Source organism: Ambystoma mexicanum, chromosome 10, assembly GCF_040938575.1.
Source record: "Ambystoma mexicanum isolate Mex_15411 chromosome 10, UKY_AmexF1_1, whole genome shotgun sequence".
NCBI classification, from domain to species: Eukaryota; Metazoa; Chordata; class Amphibia; order Caudata; family Ambystomatidae; genus Ambystoma; species Ambystoma mexicanum.
The window spans coordinates 718,003,386-718,025,007 of NC_090932.1; positions in this window are offsets into that span (position 1 = coordinate 718,003,386).

The following is a 21,622-nucleotide window of genomic DNA, read 5'->3' on the forward strand; positions in this document are numbered from 1 at the left end:
AGGACGAACAGTGAATCGCCCGACTTGAGTACTTGTGAAGGCACTTTTTGTTTATTTGGTACAACTGGCCCTCTGAATCAAGAGACTTTGATAACGTAAGAGACTTGGGCACAGAATGCCTTGATGTTGGTAATGGAACTGTGTCCTTGTGCTGAAGAAACCGGAGAGTGTGCTCGAGTGAACCACCTTATCCCATGCTAAAAACGTGGGGAAAGGAGGCCAATGGCCTAAACATCCTGACTCATCATTTTGTGAAGAATTCTTTCTTTTTCATGAACATTACCCCCACACCATTTTACTTAGCAGTAAGGAATAGCAATAGTTTATTTTAGTATAGGCCCTTTTATTTTGACAAGACTCCACTAGGACTGCATTATTATTATTTGATGGTTGTAGCTTGCTCCCATCTGTAGATTTAGGATTAGATAGGAGTTAATCACACCTTTGTTAAAGTTCAATAAACACCCTTGAACTGTGGTCACTTGTGTCTGTCTTACTTTGATACCATGCCTTCTTTACAAAGGAGAAACATCTGAAAAGACATAGAAAATGTATGTGTAGTGAATAAGACAATAAATAGTATTAATTGGAGTACTAAGCATATGGTCATTATCTGATTGATGATAAAAATGCATACGTCATTGCGCTATTCCAAATAGTGATTGTCTTAATTGATTCACAAGAAACCAATTAAGCTCAATTCTTCATCCATGCCATGTGCCATAACTGAATCCAATCTATTGATCCAGATTGCTTCTCTTTGTTCCAATCCTCTACTTGTATTCATGTTCAATTTCACTGTGTCTACCACCTCTACTATTTTGAACCTGATCTGCACAATGAGATGTCTGATTTCAATGAAATGTCTAGCAACCATTGAATTGGGATTGCTAAGTATAATGTTTGAAAGATTTGCATTCCATCTTATTCTAGCTATACAAAATGTCGGGCACAAATAATAAAGTCCACACTGACACTTAATGCCATACACAATGTTTTTTGTGTTGCAAGTTGCAAAATGCTTTAGTTCTATCTTTTCACATGTTCTGGGGTGTAGTACAATATTGCCTTTAATAATGTTGTTACAATTGCAATAGTTAAGGCTCGGATAAGTTCCTCTATTTCTTGCACTGATTATTGATTTCTCTTTGCTACGAATGTATACATGGCAGTACCTTAGATTACTGCTTATTTCATCAACAAAAGTTGGCAATGTGTTAAAAAGGTCACGTAGCTTGTGATTACATTGGAAAATCGTCAATGTTTGAGTACACTTTTCTTAATTTTAGGTGTTTGAGTACAATATTTGATAACAAAGACTAGCAACGGATATTGTTTAATCATCTTCTTTTTACCAAGTAATGAGTTACAGGTTTTTTAGTTCAACCTTCATCTGTGGCTCATTAAGTTCTTTTTTTTTGTGCATCCTCTTTCCCGAGATTTATTTGTCATTGTGCCTCGAATTTTATTTTACATTGTCCCCTATTGCTTACTATCATTTAAACTCATATTATCTGGTTGTAACAGAGGCATCTAAGATTTGTCAACGAATTGAAGCTAAGTTGATGAAGTAATGAATTGCGATTATTAGGATTGTGGTTAATGCTGGTGCTCAATTTAGGAACATTGGGTTCAATTTTAATATCAAGGACATGTAAACCTGGATTCACAATTTTGTGCGTGAACTGGATTCTGTCATCAATCGCATTGAGATACTCTAGGAAGTTATTCAATGCTGTTATGGTGCATTGCCATACCATGAAGATGTTGTCAATGCAACAACACCAATATTTAATGTATTTTGTGCCATAATGGATGGTGAGTGATGTGGTAATCCTCAAATTTCATAATGAAATGATTGGCATATGCTGGTGCCATTACGGCTGTAGAGGAGGTCACAAATACTGCCTGCACTCCAGGCGCCCATTTTGAAGTACCAGGAACATTCACACCGAAATATGTGACGTACAATGAGCAAATAAACCAGCAGAGAGCAGCAGTGGGGCTCTGCCCAGTACCTATTAAAAGAACATCACCTATTGATGTACCAATAACCAGACAACAATGGGCAGAAAGGTACCCATTAAGAAAACCCTACCAGCACATGAAATGAGATGAAGATTGTTTAAGTACTGTACAGTAAGAAACCAAAAGGTCCTTAATGAAAGACGAATCATGACATCACAAGGGTCTGGACTAACGCACCCATAGAAGATATGACGACCCAAGGATGAGACAAAGAGATGAAACGCCAAGAATAAATATATTGTGATCCTAAAAGAAGAAAACGCTGTTGAAATACAAGGGAGCTTAAGCTGAAAGCATGATGAAGATATTCAACTAGCTAACGCCTGTGCATATGCTTGTAACTGCAAGAAAATTAAAGACAACAGTGCGGCTTGCTATGCTAAGTAGAAGAATAGAGCGGCACGCACCATTGTACACAATCTACCTCAAAATGAAGCATGTTATATAAGTGTGAATCCACTTTGCATGCAAAGCAGAACCAACCCAGGTTATTTTAGGCCAAACGCAAGAAGTTTCATATTTTAGTAACATTAGGAAAAAGACGGAATCGAAACTCGACAGAGGCAGCGTATACCGGGGAAGCCAAGGTCAAATCAATAGAAGCTCTGAACATTTGCTACTTTTAATTGGAGCTAAGATCAGAATATCCTGCCACTGAAGGAACGAGATAATGAGGCGAAGGCAAGTGACAGGATGAAATGAAAATCAAATACACAAATTGAAAGAAACGAGGCAAATCCATGGTGTGCTAGCATGTGACCAGCCGAGCGAGACGAGGCACAGTTTCACACCTACGCTTGGCATCTGCCCAGACAGAGATATCCGAACTTTTCCGAGACAAGAAAATGCAGTTTCGAGGCCAACCACAGTGAACTAATTGACACATAGCCCATAAAGTGATGATTGATTAAAGGAAGGCCAGGTGAAATGGGGGACACCCTGCATCTGGTTGACCGTTTTGCGTGCTGCTAAGCAAAGTGGAGATGTATGCATGGGGTTGATGCCAACCCAATCATAATGGACCAAATAATCTAGGTTCCTATAGTTAGTAGAACCAATGAGACGTTGTACTTTTAGTGATGTCTACAGAAGTAATTTTTGAAGTAAGGGCTTAGATGCCCTCCTGACAGTGTTTACCCAATCCCCTCACTCTGTTACCATATACAGATATAGCAAATATATTAAAGTTACCTTTTCCTAACCAATAGAATTGCATGTTAACTTTTGAGTGTTACACGTCAGATTATGATGCATTTTGAGTATAAAAGTTATGTTTTGTATGAAGTCGGTGGGAGTTGAAGCAAGACGGGCCATCGCATCACTGTTGATTTCCATGTTTCCCTGTTTTATGTACTTGTCATTAAATGGACTCCCCTTTGCCAAACCATTAAGTTGTCCTTATTGATTGGTGTTGGAGTAAGAAAATCTGCACCCCCATCCATCTCAAGGTGCAGCTATCTCGTCTTAAAGTACTGCAGAGCAAACCCCGACTCCATGGGCCAGCCGGGGGTCTCCCAGCAAACTTGGTAGCAAAGATCGGATGGTTTATTGACTATCGATTATTGATTGAAGTAAGACACCTATGACCGTCGACATAAAGTAATTCTAGGTCTTCGGCAATATCACGAGTCCTTTGCATTCGGCTGAGTAAACTGCGAAGCTCCCCATAGACAATGGTAGCATAAGCAAGAGACTGCAGTCAGGGCCTGAAGGGACCCGTTTTCCCAACACATCCCTTCCCATTCCTACGGGCAGCCGATGGGCGAAAAGCTGAAGAAGGCGGTAACAAAGGCGGTGATCCCAAGGGTCCAGAGAAGAACTATGTGAATGGTGAGTGAAGAAAAAATTGAGTGCTTTGGCAAACAGTGCATGCCTTAGAACAAGTAAAGGGAAAAGGTAACGGAGGGAGGAGGGAAAACAAAATATAGTAAGAAGTAGAGAAGACTGTATATATAAGAGGATAATGAGTCGAGAATAATTAAAATAAATAAAGGTTACCGGGGAGGACAGCCGAGAAGGGAGAGGTTACTGGGGCAGACCCGAGAAGTGAGAGGATTCACCTTATTCCTACACTTAAAATATAGCGGCTAGAAGAAACGTGTACCCAGAGGCCCACATAATGGGGAACGATTAGGCTAGCACAATGTTTAAAGATGTCTTGACGGGGGACATTTACACTCCATGAAGGGATAATGATTAGAGGCAGTATCTGTGTCCAGCTGGTGTCCATCTAGTCCGTCAAGCATCTGTCTTACATGTTTTGTTGTGACATCATATGTAAAATATTTTGTTTCTTACAAAACTGATTTAAAACTTTTGCGATTTAATAATGGAGATAGAATTGCACGTGAATTGATGTTTTTTGAACAAATCAGTAATATAAAAAACATTTTTTGTGGAAAATTTGGATTGGAGCTTGCAGTGTTTGGTGCTTGCTCATACTGTTGGAAGTGTTGAAGTTGCATGAAAGCATTGACAAGTGTTATATAAAAGGAAAAGGGAACAGATTTAAGCATGGAAGGCATAACTCCATTAGCACACTTATGTAAGCAATTGCCAAAACACGCACCCAAGCTAAAGAAATATAGCAACGAGTGGGTTAAAGGTACTGCCCACAAGACGTTTATGCCCTGGCCCCAAAACGAGTCTTTATCTAAAGCCATCTTACAACATAGGACGACATATTTACATGCCACATATACAGGCAAGAAGTTAGAAAAACGCCTTGCTGTTCTCGAATTGTGGAAAATGTACAAACAGGTAAAGGAGGAGGAGCTGCCAACAGATTGGATACTTAATGTATGCACAGAAGGGGGTGAGACGCCTACCGTGCCACATGCCCCACCCGAATTGAAAATTGAAGGAAGTAAGGACGAGGGATTATACCCGTTGAAGGAACTTAAAGCAGCCACAGAGTACAGCAACCCTGCATATGAGTCACCTACACATAGTAGTGACGAGAATCAAGGGAGAGATTCGGACAAGATATTACCTCTGCAGTCCCAAGGGACAAGGAGAGACGTGATGACGAAAGGAAAGATCAAGCACAGAGAAGTGCATTTCTCGAAATGGAGAGAGAAGTGAAGAGATGGAAAAGGAGCGTAGACAGAACTGATGGGATAGGTTAGATGAGACACAGAAAGGGGAAAGAAAAGGAATCAAGAGACGAAAAGATAAGGATGAAAAACAGACAAAGGCGAGAACAGCTATATCACGAAAAGCAAGAAAAACAGCTCGATTGCAACCCAAGTGCAGTCTACGATCAAGACAGACAGAACCAGCAAAGGTTAGAAAAAGAGCAAAGGATACGTGAGAAAAGAATAATGAGATGAAGAGATGAGGAAATAAGAAGGGCAGATGAACGTAGAAATGAAAAAAGAAAGGAAGATGACAGGGTCAGAGAAGAGGCAAGGAAGCGCAAACAATGTGATGGCGATATCGAACGTAAATGTAGACAGAGAACATGCGATCATGAATACTTGAAGAAGGAAGTTAAAAAACCTGAATCAGATGTAGACTGGGAAGACATTCAAGAATTATTTCCTGCGTATGATTCAGTACCAGGTACGTCTAGGGCAAATATTGACTATGACTTTGACACCAGAAGCATCAGAGAAACGACCGATAAAATATATGATGAAATGGGGCTAGAACAAATACCCCAAGGAGAGAGTGGAAAGCACTCAACTATATGATAATGAGGGTGTCACCCGGAGTAGTGGGAATAGAGACCTATCCCTGGATAGGCCATAAATAGGTAGGAATAAAGAGGATACAATAAGTTGCATGAATTGGGAACAAACAATGTCCGACTCCGAAAGAGAGGAGCGCGAGGAAAATGAAGAATGGAGGCAGATCGAAAGACGACTCCCAAGAGAAATAGGGATACAATGGTCAGACACGCAGTCTGACTGATGTGAAGAAGTATCTCATGGTCAGAGGAGGGTGCCTTCACCACCCTATGTAGACAGACTAAGGACATTGGCAGGTAGACAGCGATGCAGGAACATTACCCCTGCCATAGACAGGAGAACAATGAGAGAAGAAAAGGAGGTCTACGCATTCCAATTTCTGCTACTAGAGAAGGGGGGAGTAAGACCACAATATATTCCATGGCCACACATGGATCGAGAAAACTTGAAAAACAAGCTTCCAATGCTGACATCAGGAGCCGGAAGGTGGATACATGAGTTAGAAAACATGACAGGGGGAAACACATTAGCCATAGGGGACATTAAGGATCTCCTAATTGCCATACTTGGTGAGAGAGTAGACGATGTGTGGCCATGAGCAGGCTACCCTGGCATAACCACAATTAGTACAACGCATGACGGAGCGCCATTTAACAATTGTAGAGCAGCAGTATGGAAAGCACTATGAGTACTTTAGCCAGATACCTCCGATATGGGAGCTATAATGACTCGAAAAATGAAGTATTTTGAAGATCTGTTAACTTATATACAGAATTTCCAAGATGCGTGGGTGCTCGAAACGCATGAATCTTGGACGAAATGAATACCTCTGTTTTAGCATATATTGTGCAAAGGCTTGCCAGAACCAGTTCAGAAACAACTTTAGAAATCGGTAGGAGTTGAGGCTAAACCTTGGGCTGAAATACAGGTGACTATCACACATTATTGTAGACTATTACAGGAAAAGAATTGCAAAAAGGAAGCAAATCGAAAGGGTGAGGAAGCGAAATTGGTGCAGAAGAAATTATCAAAGTATGCTCTTGAAGGAGCCATGGTAACTAGCCCAGCTGAGCAAAACATGCATCAGGTGGCTAGTCCACAACAGAATAGTCAGGGTAACGTAGGGTTTTACCCACGGGAAAGAGGATTTAGGGGAAGAGGATGGCAGAGCAATCAGGGAGTTTTCCAAAATAATCAAGGAGGCTTCAAAAACATGCAAAATAGAAACCCAGATATGTCAAATGGGCAAATAATCCAACCACTGCCAGTATGTTGGCTGTGTGGAATGACAGGGCACTTGGCGCGCACCTGCAGAAATCAAGGCATGATGCAGAGCGGCTAAGAAATGGGAGCAGGCATGGCGAATCCACCTGCAGTTTTACAACAGGGCGTTGCACAGAGTCACACAGTGCAACAAGCGCCAGGAGCACAACAAGGAGTGCAACCTCAGAACATGGGCAATTTTCCACAAAGAGAAACCCAACAGACACTGTTGCAAGTGTTACACACGATGAGCACAGGGCAGACTCCAAACCCTGGAAGGGGAAATAATATTGGTACTGGTGGAAATCCGCAAGTACACAGTGGGCCACATTTGTACATGGACTAGGACAGCTCACTGGGAACCCTGATGTGCTCTATCCTATCAGTGACACCAGACCCGCACAAGGAACCTAGGGTGGATGTCGTTATAGGGGGTAAAGATTATTCCTTCCAGTAGACACAAGTGCAACACGCTTGTGGTTTTCCTTGTCCAGCAAGGCCATAGATACTCAGAGTTTCACAGGTGCTCACAGTCCAGTTCCCTTTACAAACACACTCCCAGTCTCCACAGGAGAGTGCGAAATGAATGTACCCTTACTATACTCACGTCAGACCCAAGTAAACATTCTGGGTCGAGACCTAATGACAAAGTTGAACATGACAATTTCGTTCACAGAGGAGGGCATAATATGCTCCACTGAAGGAAAGCACTACTCAAATGTATGTGAAATAATTAGAGAATACTCAGGACACATTGCCATGATGGCCGTACCATTAGAACCAGAAATGTTCGCATATGGCATGCGTATACTTATTTAAGGGTTGCCAGGCCTTGCAGACAAAATAATGACAGCCCCTGATGAATTCCTATTCAGACCTGGAATACCAATTCATGAGGAGGAGGGACAAGTATTTCCCTTGATGATACACGCAGCTGCAGTGCGAGGGAAAGGGGTGTTGGTTGATGGATTCGATGATGAGGGCAGATAATGGTGCGCGATTATTGCCATCGAAGAAGGATATCGAGCGACTGACGTCACCGATGATGATCTGTTTGAAGAACAAGCAGAAATGGGAGAGACAATGGTAGAGGTAAGCCTCACCTTTCTGGTAAAGATGATCAAAAGAGAGGTACCTCAGAAAATGATGTTAGCACTAAGACATCCTGAATATTTTGATGACGATATAGCTAAAGTGCCTGTCTCAGTGTGGACTATGACGTAGGCCTATTAAAGGGGGTGGGAGAAGTGAAAATTAGACTAAAACCAGGAGCAATCCTACCAAAAGCTCGACAATATCCCATGTCCAGAGAGGCAGATAAAGGGATTTCTAAGAAAATTTCTGCCATGATGGACCAGGGCATCTTAGTGACGTCAGAGTCACCATACAATACATCAGTGTATCCTGTCAAAAAATCAAAAGGAGGATCCAGGATTTTCTCCCAATAAATGATATTGTCGAGGCTGAGTTCCCTTTAGTCCCTAACCCATCTACAATCTATGTATAATACCCGTTGAGGCAAAATATTCAAAGGTGATTGACTTGAAAAATGCATTTTTCTCAATCCCGTTGCACCGTGACTCACAAGATCTGATGTCATTCACATTCAGACAAATGTGTCTGAAAAGCACGAGGCTACCACAGGGGTACTGTGAATCTCTGTCTATTTTCAGATCCTGCAGATGGATTTGAGCAATATTGCTTTAGAGAGTGTTGTCTTACAATACGTGGATGACATCCTGATTTGCAGCACCACAGAAGAACAATGCAGGAACGATTCTGTTCAGCTATTGACTATATTGGCTGAGAAAGGATATAAAGTTGACAAGGAAAGTTACAATATTGTCAACAATAAGTGCTGTACATAGGCCAGCTGATCTCACATGAAGGAAAAAAGTAACCCCAGAAAGGGCTGAAGCTATATTGAACACGGCTAAGCCTCACACGATAAAGCAGATGCAGAGCTCTTTAGGCCTGTGCAACTATGTTAAGGCATGGGTTTTCGATTACAGCTCTTTAACTAAGCCTTTACTTCAGGCCCTAAAGAAGGACCAAGTGACAAAGGAAAAGATGGAATGGTCTGAAGCCATGGAGGAAGGGTTTGCTGAACTCAAGAGAGTGATATGTACAGCTCCAGTTGTCGGAATTCCCAATTATGCAGAGGAATTGGACCTGTTTTCAAACACAAATGGCAGCGTCATGACGGCAGTACTTGCTCAAAGAACCTCCTTGGGGTACAAGCCCCTAGCATACTACAGTGGGAATCTGGAACCAGTAATGAGAGGCTACTTCCCATGCGAACAAAGTTTAGCTGCCACAGCGTTCGCCATAGAGAAGGCGACAACCATTGTAATGGGATGCTCCATGACGTTGTACATCGAGCACTCACTATTTGCCATTTTAGAGAAACCAAAGGGTACATTGACATCTCAGAGAGCTTCTGCTTATGAAGTGGTCACATCAAACCATCAATCAAAATAGTCCAATGTAAGATAATAAACTCAGCCATGTTTATCGCAGAGCCAGTCACTAAGGGAAAGCCGATACATGAATGTGCGAACTACGAAGAATTCCATGATGAAATCCCCAGTGTGAAAGAAAATGCCTTGGCAGGAGGAGTGATCGTCTTTATTGATGGGTCCTCAAGGATCGACCAAAGTGATGGGCAAAGATATACAGGCATTGCTGTAATAAAGCACACAGCGAACAGAGAGTTTCAAGTGCTTCTTAGTGCACGAATACCATCTCACTTTTCAGCACAGGCTGTAGAATTATTGGTGTTGATACTCGCTATTGAGAACCACGCAGATCAGGAAGTGACAGTGTACAATGACTCTGCCTATGTGACGTCAACAGTGCACGCAGGCTTAGTGCGCTGGAAGCGGAAGGGCTACCTCTGAGCGCACGGCACACCAGTACAGCATGCAGCCTTATTGGACAGGCTGATTAAGGTACTACAGCTCCCAGTAGGCATAGCGGTCGTGAAATGCGCCGCCGACACCAAGGGGACAGATTTTGTCTCACGTGGGAACCAAGCAGCGGATACAGAAGCCAAACGTCTGGCATCCAAAAGTGAGACAATTATGGAAGTTGAAGTGATGTGCACCAATGAAAGGATGATGGTTGCTCAAGGAACATCTGAAGTCTATAACGATCTTGGGCAAACACAATTAATGGAGCTCCAAGGGGAGGCAGCACAGGAAGAGAAAAACCTGTGGAAATGTCGAGGGTGTTCTTTAAACACCTCTAACAGCTTGTGGCAACAAGAGAGCACTGGTAAACCAGTAATGCCTGTAGCCCAATTAAAAATAGCACTCGAACAGTTACATTACCCATCGCACATGACAAAAGAGAATCTGGCAGCAACGCTCGCGGAAGACTGGTTCATACTGAATTTAGCGGAGCATGTTGCATTTTTTATGGTGAACTGCATTATATGCCAGCAATTCACCGCTGTGCACACATTAAAAGTAATGAGAGGAGTCATCCCCAGGCCAAATGGGCCTTTTCGACACTTGCATGTCAATTACCTCGACAAGATTCAAGTATGCAACGGGTACAGATACTTAATTGTTGTGGTTTGTCCATTCTCTAGATGGATAGGCGCAGGTCCATGTACACACCCAGACTCTGCCTGTGTGGCTAAATTTTTAGTGAGGGAAGTTTTCCCCAGGTGGGGGATATGCGAGGTCATGAGATCAGATAATGACCCGCATTTTCTTAATGGAGTGTTTGAGCAGGTTAGCTTGCTGCTTGGTATAAAGCACAAGTTCTCGTTGGCGTATCATCCACAAGGTAATGGGATCTGTGAGAAGCTCAACGGCTTATTAAAGGAGAGAATAGCCAAGTTGAAGCTTTCTCTAAAGAAGGGATGGTTGCCCTGCCTTCCATTGGCACTGCATGCTCTTCGGAACCAACCTGGCTCCGACCATCATTTTACGCCACACGAGATAGCAACAGGAAAAAGAATGATAACTCCACTTATACCCCGAGATAGAGCTAGATGTGATGCCCAGTCAACAGGAGAAAATTTAGGGTCTGAAATGGAAAACTATCTGGACTGTATGACATCTTGCCTTACTGTAATTTCAGACCAGCTGCAGCGACGACGAAAAGGGTGCAGCGCAGCACAGAACACAGAAGTAGACACTGCATCAGACTCAATTCAAGGTCTACGTGTTCTACTCATCTTCCCTGGAGACGCTGTCTTGGTGAGAAACCATACAAGGAAAAAGTGGGACGAACCAAGATTCAACGGTCCTTTCATCATAGAGAACTGCACTCCGTCCGCTGTGAAGCTACAGGGCAGAAGAGCATGGATTTTTCTCGGTGATATCAAACCCACATTGGAGAGGGCCCCCTGCCTACACCCCAATGAGAGGAATCAATGAGCAACGGGGAAGAACCACAACACACGCAGACGAGATCCATGGCAAGGAAGAAGGACGCATAACCAGCAAAGTAAAGGCAAATAACTTTTGCAAAAGGTTGTGGCTTCATTTTGGACAGTCCTCTAAGCGGAAAAGGGGATAAGGACATACAAAAGGACACTCTATGCATCCTAGTTGCAGGGTGAAGAACAAATATTTTCTGATCAGCCACAACATAGTCTGTTGACTATTTAACTTTGGACTGAGGCCCGCTAAAGCCTCGAGTAGAAAGAAAATGCTGAATTTTGACTGAGGACACATAAATGGGAAGAAGATACAGTACCCTGATTCCTTCTACACTGAGACCCTATTTGGAATCACTTATGGTGTCCCACGGTAGAGACATCACAAAGGACATAGTCACCCATTTCAACCTAGTCCTGAGATCATACCCGTCATTAGTAGGAAGAATCACAAGTGTCGCAGACTTCCTCCAAGATACTGGAAATTAAAAAATAATAAGACAACTGCTTACTGTTATTGCCGAACAATTTAGTGTGCTCCCCGAGTACAGTGAGAAGGAATCAAATGTTCCCAACACAGGTGGAAATAGCTGAGCTCATCAACACACTGTTCTTTCGCATAATTGAAGACTGTCCATCTATTGTTGGGAGAACAACTGATATGTTAACATTCCTTTGAGATCCAACGAATACAGAGAACCTAAGTCACCTCCTAAACAATATAATCTTTTTGGTCGCACTCCATGCAAACGGTCAGTGCAGACATTGTTTAAATCAAGGAAGAAACCTATGATCCTGAATCTCAATGAAGACTGGACAAATGTTCCTTTCACCAGAGGAAAGCAGGTTGGCACATACTGTTCTGTTTCACCTAGTTACTGACTTTCCAGAGCTAGTGGGGAGACCAATCGATGTTGACGTCCTCACATTCATCAGAGATCCAGCTAAAATTGCACAAATGGGAACGCTACTGCATGGAATCATGCTGCAAGTGGAACTTTCAAATTATCAGAGAAGTTTCCTGAGGAGACAGTGAAACCTTCCACCGAGGGACAGATTGAGGAAGAAAAGTAGAGAACTTCACTTTTTGTACCTATTATTTTTCCTTCCTTTTCTTCTCAAACTGATCAGAGTCCAGCATGTCTTCAGGACTGACGCAGATTCGGGGGGTGGACTGGGAGCTCACCTACTTTGAACATGCACAGTAAAGGGACACACTGAAGTATTACTCAATTCGATTTCTTTTCCATAGTCTACCAAAAGAACTGTATCCTGAAATAAAAGACAATTGGCACTTGCAAGAAGGGGAAGGGGAACACCTTTTGAGCACCAGACACTCATAAACTCAGAACTTGAAAAACGCTATTAGATAAGGAAATACTAACATCAACATTTGGCGAATGATCGAGATGGGGGTCCAGAGCTGCAACCTGGTCCTCCCACAAGAAGAGAGGCATCCCTGTTTCTCTGGAAGAAAATGCTGCCACCTGACATACAAGACTATCATGTACCTATGTATCATATTCATCATTATTTTACTGTCATCAACAATTAGAACTGGATTCTATATTGGTGCACAAAGTGTTCCAATTTCAGTACAACCACCTTATGGTGTATGCATGAAACCCACAAAAGCACCCAGACCTTATATAGTCATTCCAGTCCCTAGAAGATCCGATAGTTGAGTGAGTGAACTTGTAATGGATGTAATTAGCAATGATACGCACACACTTGTGGTAACGAATGAGCAGAAAATCCAGAGACATGGTTGGCAAAAGGTGAATGAAGTAAAATCACTGACAACTACACGCACACAAACACTGAATGAACAAGAAACAGGCCTAACATATTCAACTGCAGAACCACAAACCAAAGCAGCAGAAAGGAAGCGACTGCCTTCCATAAGAAACGTCACAGAAGCTGTCATGAGAAAACAAGAAGAGTTAAAGGAAAAGCCAACTGAAGAAGTCACATCAGAATCCCTTAAGAAAACAGAAGCGGCCTCAGAAAAATTCTCTGCAAGGAAACAAATGTTAGTGGACTTACTATTCCCGTACATAGCCAGAGCGAGGAAACTGCAGGAGGAACAGAAACACAAAACAAACCACAGAGACTGCAGTACCCAGCATATACGTTCCGACACAAGGGACAAGTACCAGTTCCACACTATAGCCATACACCGGAACAGTGCCAGGATGGTGGGTATGGGCACTTGCATCCAGCAGGGAACAAATGCATGAAGAAAAGGAAAGAGCTGCCAGACTCCTGTCCACTCAAATGGCGCAGATGAAGAAGCCTGCACCATGGGCCATGATACCTGAGAACCCTCCAGCAAGAAAGAGCCATACAGATGCATTCAGAGATGTAGTAATAGCAAACTACATAAAGACACTAAGAATTAAAAGAGGCATGCATGAAGATGACAATGAACTGACCGATTACGTGGATAGCACAGCACACTTGGGTAACAACATTTGGTACCAGCACATGAAGGAAGTTGGAACACGAAATTCCGAGGGGAATGCTTCGTCTGCGCACTACAACCGTACAGCAAGGAGAAATCCAAGATCTTCGTAGCTGTAGAAGTTGATGTCCAGACAGCACACTCTCTTTCACACGTAGCCATGTGCAAAACTAGAGGCCAATTTATGGGAAGTGACGCCTCCCTAATATGGGCAACTGAAACAGCCTATCCCGATGAAGATGATTATGTTCAAGACATTAAGACAAGAAACAGAGCTCATACAAGGAATCATGTGATCAGGTATGAGAAGCCTGGAGTTAAAGGAGAAGGAATAAGATGGGAAGCTAACCCGAGACTAAATGTTCAAGGAAAAACCCCAGAGGAAGCTCGAAAGTAGAAGAACAGAGATCAAATGCAGATTTGGGCAACAGTGCTTTTACCAGACGGATGGGAAAAAGGAGTGGTGATTTGCCGAGCATGGGTGATCCCTGGACTCTACAAAGAAACTGTTGATGCTGTGCAGAATGGTTGCAAGCCATTATGGACAAAACTTGCAAAACTACTAACATGGGTCGAAGAAAGAGGAGGACCCTTGCAGATAGTCCCACTGGAAAGCCCAAAGTTCTGTTTCGGAAATAACGGCACAAGAAAGATGGGAGAGAATCAGACTGTGGACGAGTCTTTGATGCTCATGGGATGGTGCATGGAACTGCAGTAATTATGGATCATTATTGGGCATGCGGATCCAAGGCAAACATCAGACTGCCAAGAGACTGGAGAGGCATATGCACAATAGTGAACGTTCATGTTCCAGCATTGGTGATCCCTAGAAGTGACCTGAATATAGACAGTTTCCCGAAAGCAGATGCTCACCTGAGGAAGAAAAGATCTGTGGAACTACTGACGCGAATGAAGAGAGAAAATGATTTGTCTGCTAAATCAGAAGAAGCATTTCATGCAATCTCATATAAATACAGGCTGTTCAGCCTCACCTCATCAGTGTGCACAACGATTTTCATGCCACAAATCCAAGTTGGAGTAAATACTAAATGGTTGCAGATAACCAAATGGGAGTTACTGCAAACCATCAACACGACAATAAAAGGATTCAATGCAATCAAGAAAGAATTAAGAGCCATCCGACTAATGACTCGCCAGAACAAATATGTACTTGACATGGCCACAGCTTTGGATGGAGGAGTTTGCGCAAAAATAGGAGAATCATGTTGCACATTTATACCTTCTCACGATGAAGAAAATGGAACTTTAACGGAAGTTATAGGTATGCTGACAAATCTGCAGAACCAGATGATCAATGAAACAGACGAAGTTGATGATGACAGCTGGTTGGGATCACTGTTTTCATGGGTTCCACAATGGATGGCAGATGCATTCAAGTTCCTGGGAGCCCTGCTAGTGATATTGCTAGGATTTTGTGTTATCAATATAATAATCTCACAATGCCAGAAACCTGTGAAGAAAGGCATAGGGATGAAGATTATGATTGATGTCAAACCAGGATGGAAGCCCAGAGATCTAACTGATGAAGAAATAAGAGACTTTGTGAAGGCTAGCAAGCAGGCACCGGAAGGTACAACGTTTCTTTATCCCAGGAAACGCAGAAATTATGTGGGAAGATGGATTTACTGCAGCCCAAAAGGACAATGTCAGCTGATGACATGGAACAAAGAGGAACATGTAAGGACAGTAGGAAGCATGAAAGGAGTAATAAAAATATGGACTCGAAAGAGACACTTATTCAAACCATCATGTACAGCCACAGAAGATGAAGAAGGGATGGACCCAGAAGATGAAGTGAAGATGAATACAGAAGAACCAAGTAAGAAGAATCCAAAGGAGGAAGTGGTTGATGAATCGATCAGAGGGGGGAGTGTAGAGGAGGTCCCAAATATAGCCTGCACTCCAGTCGCCCATTAAGAAGTACCAGGAACATACACACCGAAATATGCGACGTACGATGAGCAAATAAACCAGCAGAGAGTCGCAGTGGGGCTCTGCCGAGTACCTATTAGAAAAACATCACCTATTGAAGTTCTAATAACCAGACAAACATGGGCATTAAGGTACCCATTAAGAAAACTCTACCAGCACATGAAAAAAGATGAATATTGTTTAAGTACTGTACAGGAAGAAACCAAAAGGTCCTTAATGAAAGACGAATGGTGACCTCATGAGGGTCTGGACTAATGCACCCATAGAGGATATGACAACCCAAGGATGACACAAAGAGACGAAACACCATGAATAAATATATTGTGAAACTAAGTAGAAGAATAGAGCGGCAAGCACCATTGTACACAATCTACCTCAAAATGAAGCATGTTATACAAGTGCAAATCCACTTTGCATGAAAAGCAGAACCAACCCAGGTTACTTTAGGCCAAACGCAAGAAGTTTCATATTTTAGTAACACAAGCAAAAATGCGGAATCAAAACTCGACAGAGGCAGCGTATGCCGGGGAAGCCAAGGTCATATCAATAGAAGCTCTGAACAGTAGCTACTTTTAATTGGAGCTAAGAACAGAATATCCTGCCACTGAAGGAACGAGATAAGGAGGCGAAGGCAGGCGGCAGGATGAAATGAAAATTAAATGCACAAATTGAAAGAAATGAGGCAAATCCATGCTGTGCTAGTACGTGACCAGCTGAGTGAGACGAGGCACAGTTTCACACCTACACTTGGCATCCGCCCAGACAGAGATATCTGAACTTTTCCGAGACAAGAAGATGCAGTTTCGAGGCCAGCCACAGTGAACTAATTGACACATAGCCCATAAAGTGATGATTGATTGAAGGAAGGCCAGGTGAATTGGAGCACACCCTGCATCTGGTTGACCATTCTGCATAGCTTCTAAGCAAAGTGGAGATTTATGCATGGTGTTGATGCCAGCCCAATCAAAATGGACCAAATAATCTAGGGTACTATAGTTAGTAGAGCCAATGAGACGTCATACTTTTAGCGACGTCTACAGTAGTTATTTTTGAAGGAAGGGCTTAGATGCCCCCCTGACAGTGTTTACCCAAAACCCTCACTCCGTTACCATATACAGATATAGCACCTATATTAAAGTTACCTTTTCCTAACAAACAGAATTGCATGTTAACTTTTGAGTGTTACACGTCAGATTATGATGAGTTTTGAGTATAAAAGTTGTGTTTTTTATGAAGTCGGAGGGAGTACGAGCGAGACGGGCTATCGCATCATTGTTAATTTCCATTTTTCTCCGTTTCTTGTACTTGTCATTAAACAGACTCCCCTTTGCCAAACCATTGAGTTGTCCTTATGTGTATGTCTTCTATTTCTTTATTCATGTTATTAAGTCGTGATGAGAACTCCTGTATTGTGAGTAATGTTAAATCCAAGAAGCATTTATTGTGAAATGAATTCCCATTTGCTACAAAATTGCAGTTTTCCGTACAGAGTTGGATGCAGGGGGAAGTGTAAACCTCTTAGTATTATTTTTACCTTACAGTATTTTGTCAGGGTTGAGACATGCAGTTTTCTAGTAAATCCTCTACGTATCAGATTTTCAATTTCTTTAATCTGTTTATCTGGGTCAATGACAGAAATTGTGTGCCCGCTTTCTTGAATTAAATTTAGGACGGCCTCTGCCTCTTCTGTTGAGAGACCTAATTTTTCAGTTTTTTTTACTAGTGATGCTTGAAATCTCATCATAAAACATGTCTAGGGTGCTTCAATTTTTGAGCAATGAAAATGACAATAACAATGTGTTCAGCGGTCACCGCTAATAATTCAAACAAAAATTCTAATATGTGTATGACAAGTATTTGGTATATACCAAAAACCTGAATTGCACTGTTTCAGGAGTCAATTATAAACAAAGACTGATGGTACACAACCAGTATTCATCACACCCTGGTAGCTTAAACTACAGCAGTTTACTACATTAACAAATAAGTTAGTTCTAGACGCTTGATTTTTATAAAATTGTCTTTTATTGTTGTTGTACTTTTTAACATGGCTTCAGTGGCAGAATTCTTGGCCAATGCATTACAGACTCTAGATCCATCATCAGGGCTGATTCTCCAATCAAAATAAACAGAAAAAACTAAATAGTATATACATAATATCAATTATTGATGCAACTAAGGAGAACCCATGACATCTGATCCATACCCATCTGTAAAGGTTTATTGAGTGGCCACCCCCAACATGGGGAGATTTTTCCCTCCTCAATAAAAGTGTCACACAACAAACTGTTTAATGTCAGTGCTTTTTACATCCCTATTTCAGATTCATTGCATGCCCTGCCATCAATGAGTCAAGTACCAGGCTGGTGTACAGGACATAGATTTATATATATTTGAACCACATGTAAAGTCATCTTCTTTGTGGCACAACATGAAACCATTTTTACATAAATAAATCACACGAGTTGGTTGGGAGAAACCCAAATCACACTACTTTACTTTATTCAAGAAATAATCAAAACTGGTAAATGAACTAAATCAATTTATAGTGCTGTGTAATTTCGAGTTTTATGCACACTTAATAGGCAAGCAGTGTGGTTTACAGATTTTTTACAAATGCACATGGCTTAAAATAAACACACGGTGGTATTTCAGACACACCCCTACTTTGGTCTGCTTTGGGGAAGTCAGACCCTCTGCCAATTAAAGGCCTCTGTTGCAGAAACCAAACAGAAAAACATTGTATGATTTAGAACTTTTGGAATATATGCCCTACTCCAATTAAAGGCCTGTGTGGGGGAAGATGGACGAACAAATTGGGATTATGTAGGAATTTTGGATTTCAGACACCCCTCCACTTAAAGGCCTATGTTGCGGAAGCTGGCAGTAAGGGATTGTTCTAGTTTAGAGACAAGGACACGCCCTTCCTTACAGAAGTCGGGGTCAAGAGGACCAATAGGATTACATAATTAAATTTGAGGGTATAGTTTTCACTGAGAATGTGTTTTGTTAATTATGAATGTTAACAAAAAATAAACCAGGAGTGTATGGTTAAATGGGAATTCATTAAATTAATATTCAGTCAAATAGGCTAAGGATCTACACAGTTGTGCACCCCCACCCACTATAAAGGAAAAGGGTTTAAGGCAAGCAGATTCACCGATTGGTTTTAAATGGCTCAATTCTACCAACATTGAAAACCTCTATTTAAAGTTCAGGAAAGCCAGCTGCATTTCAGGACCCTCTTAGGAACCGGGCAGGGGTCTGGTCACACCACTCTCAAGAATGGTTCCAAGATCTTCAGCATAGGTCCCAGTCACCTTTTAGGCCTCCACAGCATTAGAAAGCTCCACCCAGATGCAATTTCAGAACACATCCTTTGGTGTTTCCTAGCGGCAGTCAGTTGTTAATTTTTAGAAGCTCTCTGTTCTCTAATAATGCATACACTTTATATACCAGTGATGACATAATCAAGAATTCTATATTGGGCAGTGCCCTGCAAGAATTCTCGCAACCAGGATTGGACAGTTACCCTTCTCTCTCACCCCAAGTCCAGCCTATTTCTAAGGATTGGTTTAGGTGTCTACAGCAGTAGTATGGCAACTTGCATTTGAAATCCCCAATTTTTTATGTCAACTTTTTGGCAAAAAGTAGTTATGTGGCAAAACTTCATAATTTACTAGTAACTGCCTTAATATATATATTGCATGTTGCATGGGCATGTGGCAATGTGCTGCCATTAATACAAAAAATATAATAGTTATGAACATGCAATTTACTCTCCAAATAACTAATTTTACCCACCACCAGTTCGCCAACTCTTAAATTCAGGACATTTTCAGAGCAGCCAGGAACACATTTTAGCTTGCCATTACAATTCCCTACGTCACAGGTGGATGGATTTTATTTCACCCAATTTGTGCATAAATGATCTTTAAATGACATATAAATGAACGCAGTACAACTTGTGGTTGCTGAGAAACATGCTTCAGTTATGATAGTAATTTTAAACTAACGGAAACATCTTCCTGTGTATGCACAATTGAGCTCTCTTGTCTCTAGACATTTTGCCAGTCCTGGCTAGCATGTGACCTGTTATCTGGAGTTGACCACCATTTCAATCTGCAAACCTTATATTTCTTCAGAGTTCAGCTTCCCTTGATTGCACAGCTCCTCCCCACATTCCAGTCATGCACTGGCAAGGCCATTCTGTTATCTGAAGTTGGTGAGCTGCAGCTCATAACTAGCTGGGATGCAAGAGCTTCAAAACATTTCTCTTTCCAGACCAGAAGGACATTTGGCCTGCAGTGGGGGAGTCCTTTGTGAAGTGAAATGTACATATGACCCATGGAAACAAAATGGGATTGTATTTTCAATTGTTGCCAGTATTTTGCATGTGAAGCATAATATACATTACATCTTGTCATCACAAGCTAAGTATTTTCCCTGACATTTTTATGTTAGCAGGGGAACATTCTTCTCATGCAAATGCACATGCAAAGCCATTTGTCTCAGTTTTTGAAAATCCTGCTTTTCATGTAAAGGGTGCCTTTGAGTTTCTTCTGCCACTGTGAATTAAAAAGCTGCATTTCCTTTTATAATAACAGATATGCCTTTTCCACATATTGCATCCTTGTGTTACTTGCAGAAACCCCCACACTCTGATTTACTAGCACCATGTTCAGTGTGAAGTTTCTTTTTTAAGGCTGGCTCGTCTTTTTTCTAGTGGGCCCTTCAGTTCTGTTTGCTGGGGCCTTTGATTAAACCCCACACATCCACAGCAGAAACAATGGCTGAGGTAAATACACCTATTGACTAAAATGAAATAAGATGCATGTATGTATAAAGCCTGATTTTGCATGTTATTTGTGTGCAGAACTTGAGTGGTTCCTAAATAGTAGTTCAAGACAAAGTAAAACATTTGTATTACCTCCTTCTCTAGTATTAAGTGTCTGTTGGCAAAGGTTCTAAAAGAAATTAAACTTCCAATTAAGAAAGATATCCTAAGCTGCATTCTTTATGTAAAAGAGACTTGATTATAATTATAATTATAATTGTTATTTCATAATGTGCTTGATACATTTGAGCAGTTTCTAAGCGTTTGATTTTAGAGCATGTCTAGGCTTACCCAATCTTCTATGGTTGCAAAAACGCTTTGTAGACACTGTCCAGAAAAAGCGGTCTCTGCATAGACAAAGCTTTGGTTTTATGTATGTTACCTCCCAATATTGCAGATAGTCCATGGACATGTGATTTCGTCACATGCTCAATAATGACGGTGAAAGGCACACAAGCATCAGTCCATTAACCCCGAGTGGCGGTTTTGTAGAACTCACCCTCGAAATAGTGTTTTTTTTTTCCTTTAGGAGCCTTTTATCCCGCAACCCCCTCTTTGTTTGTACCAAGGAACTCTATCAAACCCCCAAACATGTTTCTGGCTCCAGAGGGACCAGGGGGAGGGAATCAGAAGTCACAAAAAAAACAGCTGCCATGGTGGTCTTGACAAATCGCTTTAAGGTTTTAGGGGAAATTGAAGAATTGGATTGACTTGCTGCAGAGGGGGGGAGGCAACTCAGTCGAAGGGTCAACCTGCAAATAGAGGTGAAGGTGGGCAAAATCTGTCTAGTAATTATCACGTGTTTTCTCATACACCCCTGTCTTTTTTGTGTTGGAATATAGCTATAGAGGGAGCATGATATCATATTCCTGCAGGAGATGTGGGCTCACTCCCCATTATGTTTTGATGGTTACATTTCAGAATGTGTCCCAGCTAAGAAGGGTAGACGAGGGCGATGTTTTGGTGGCCTGGCAATTCTGTTGAAGGTGCCT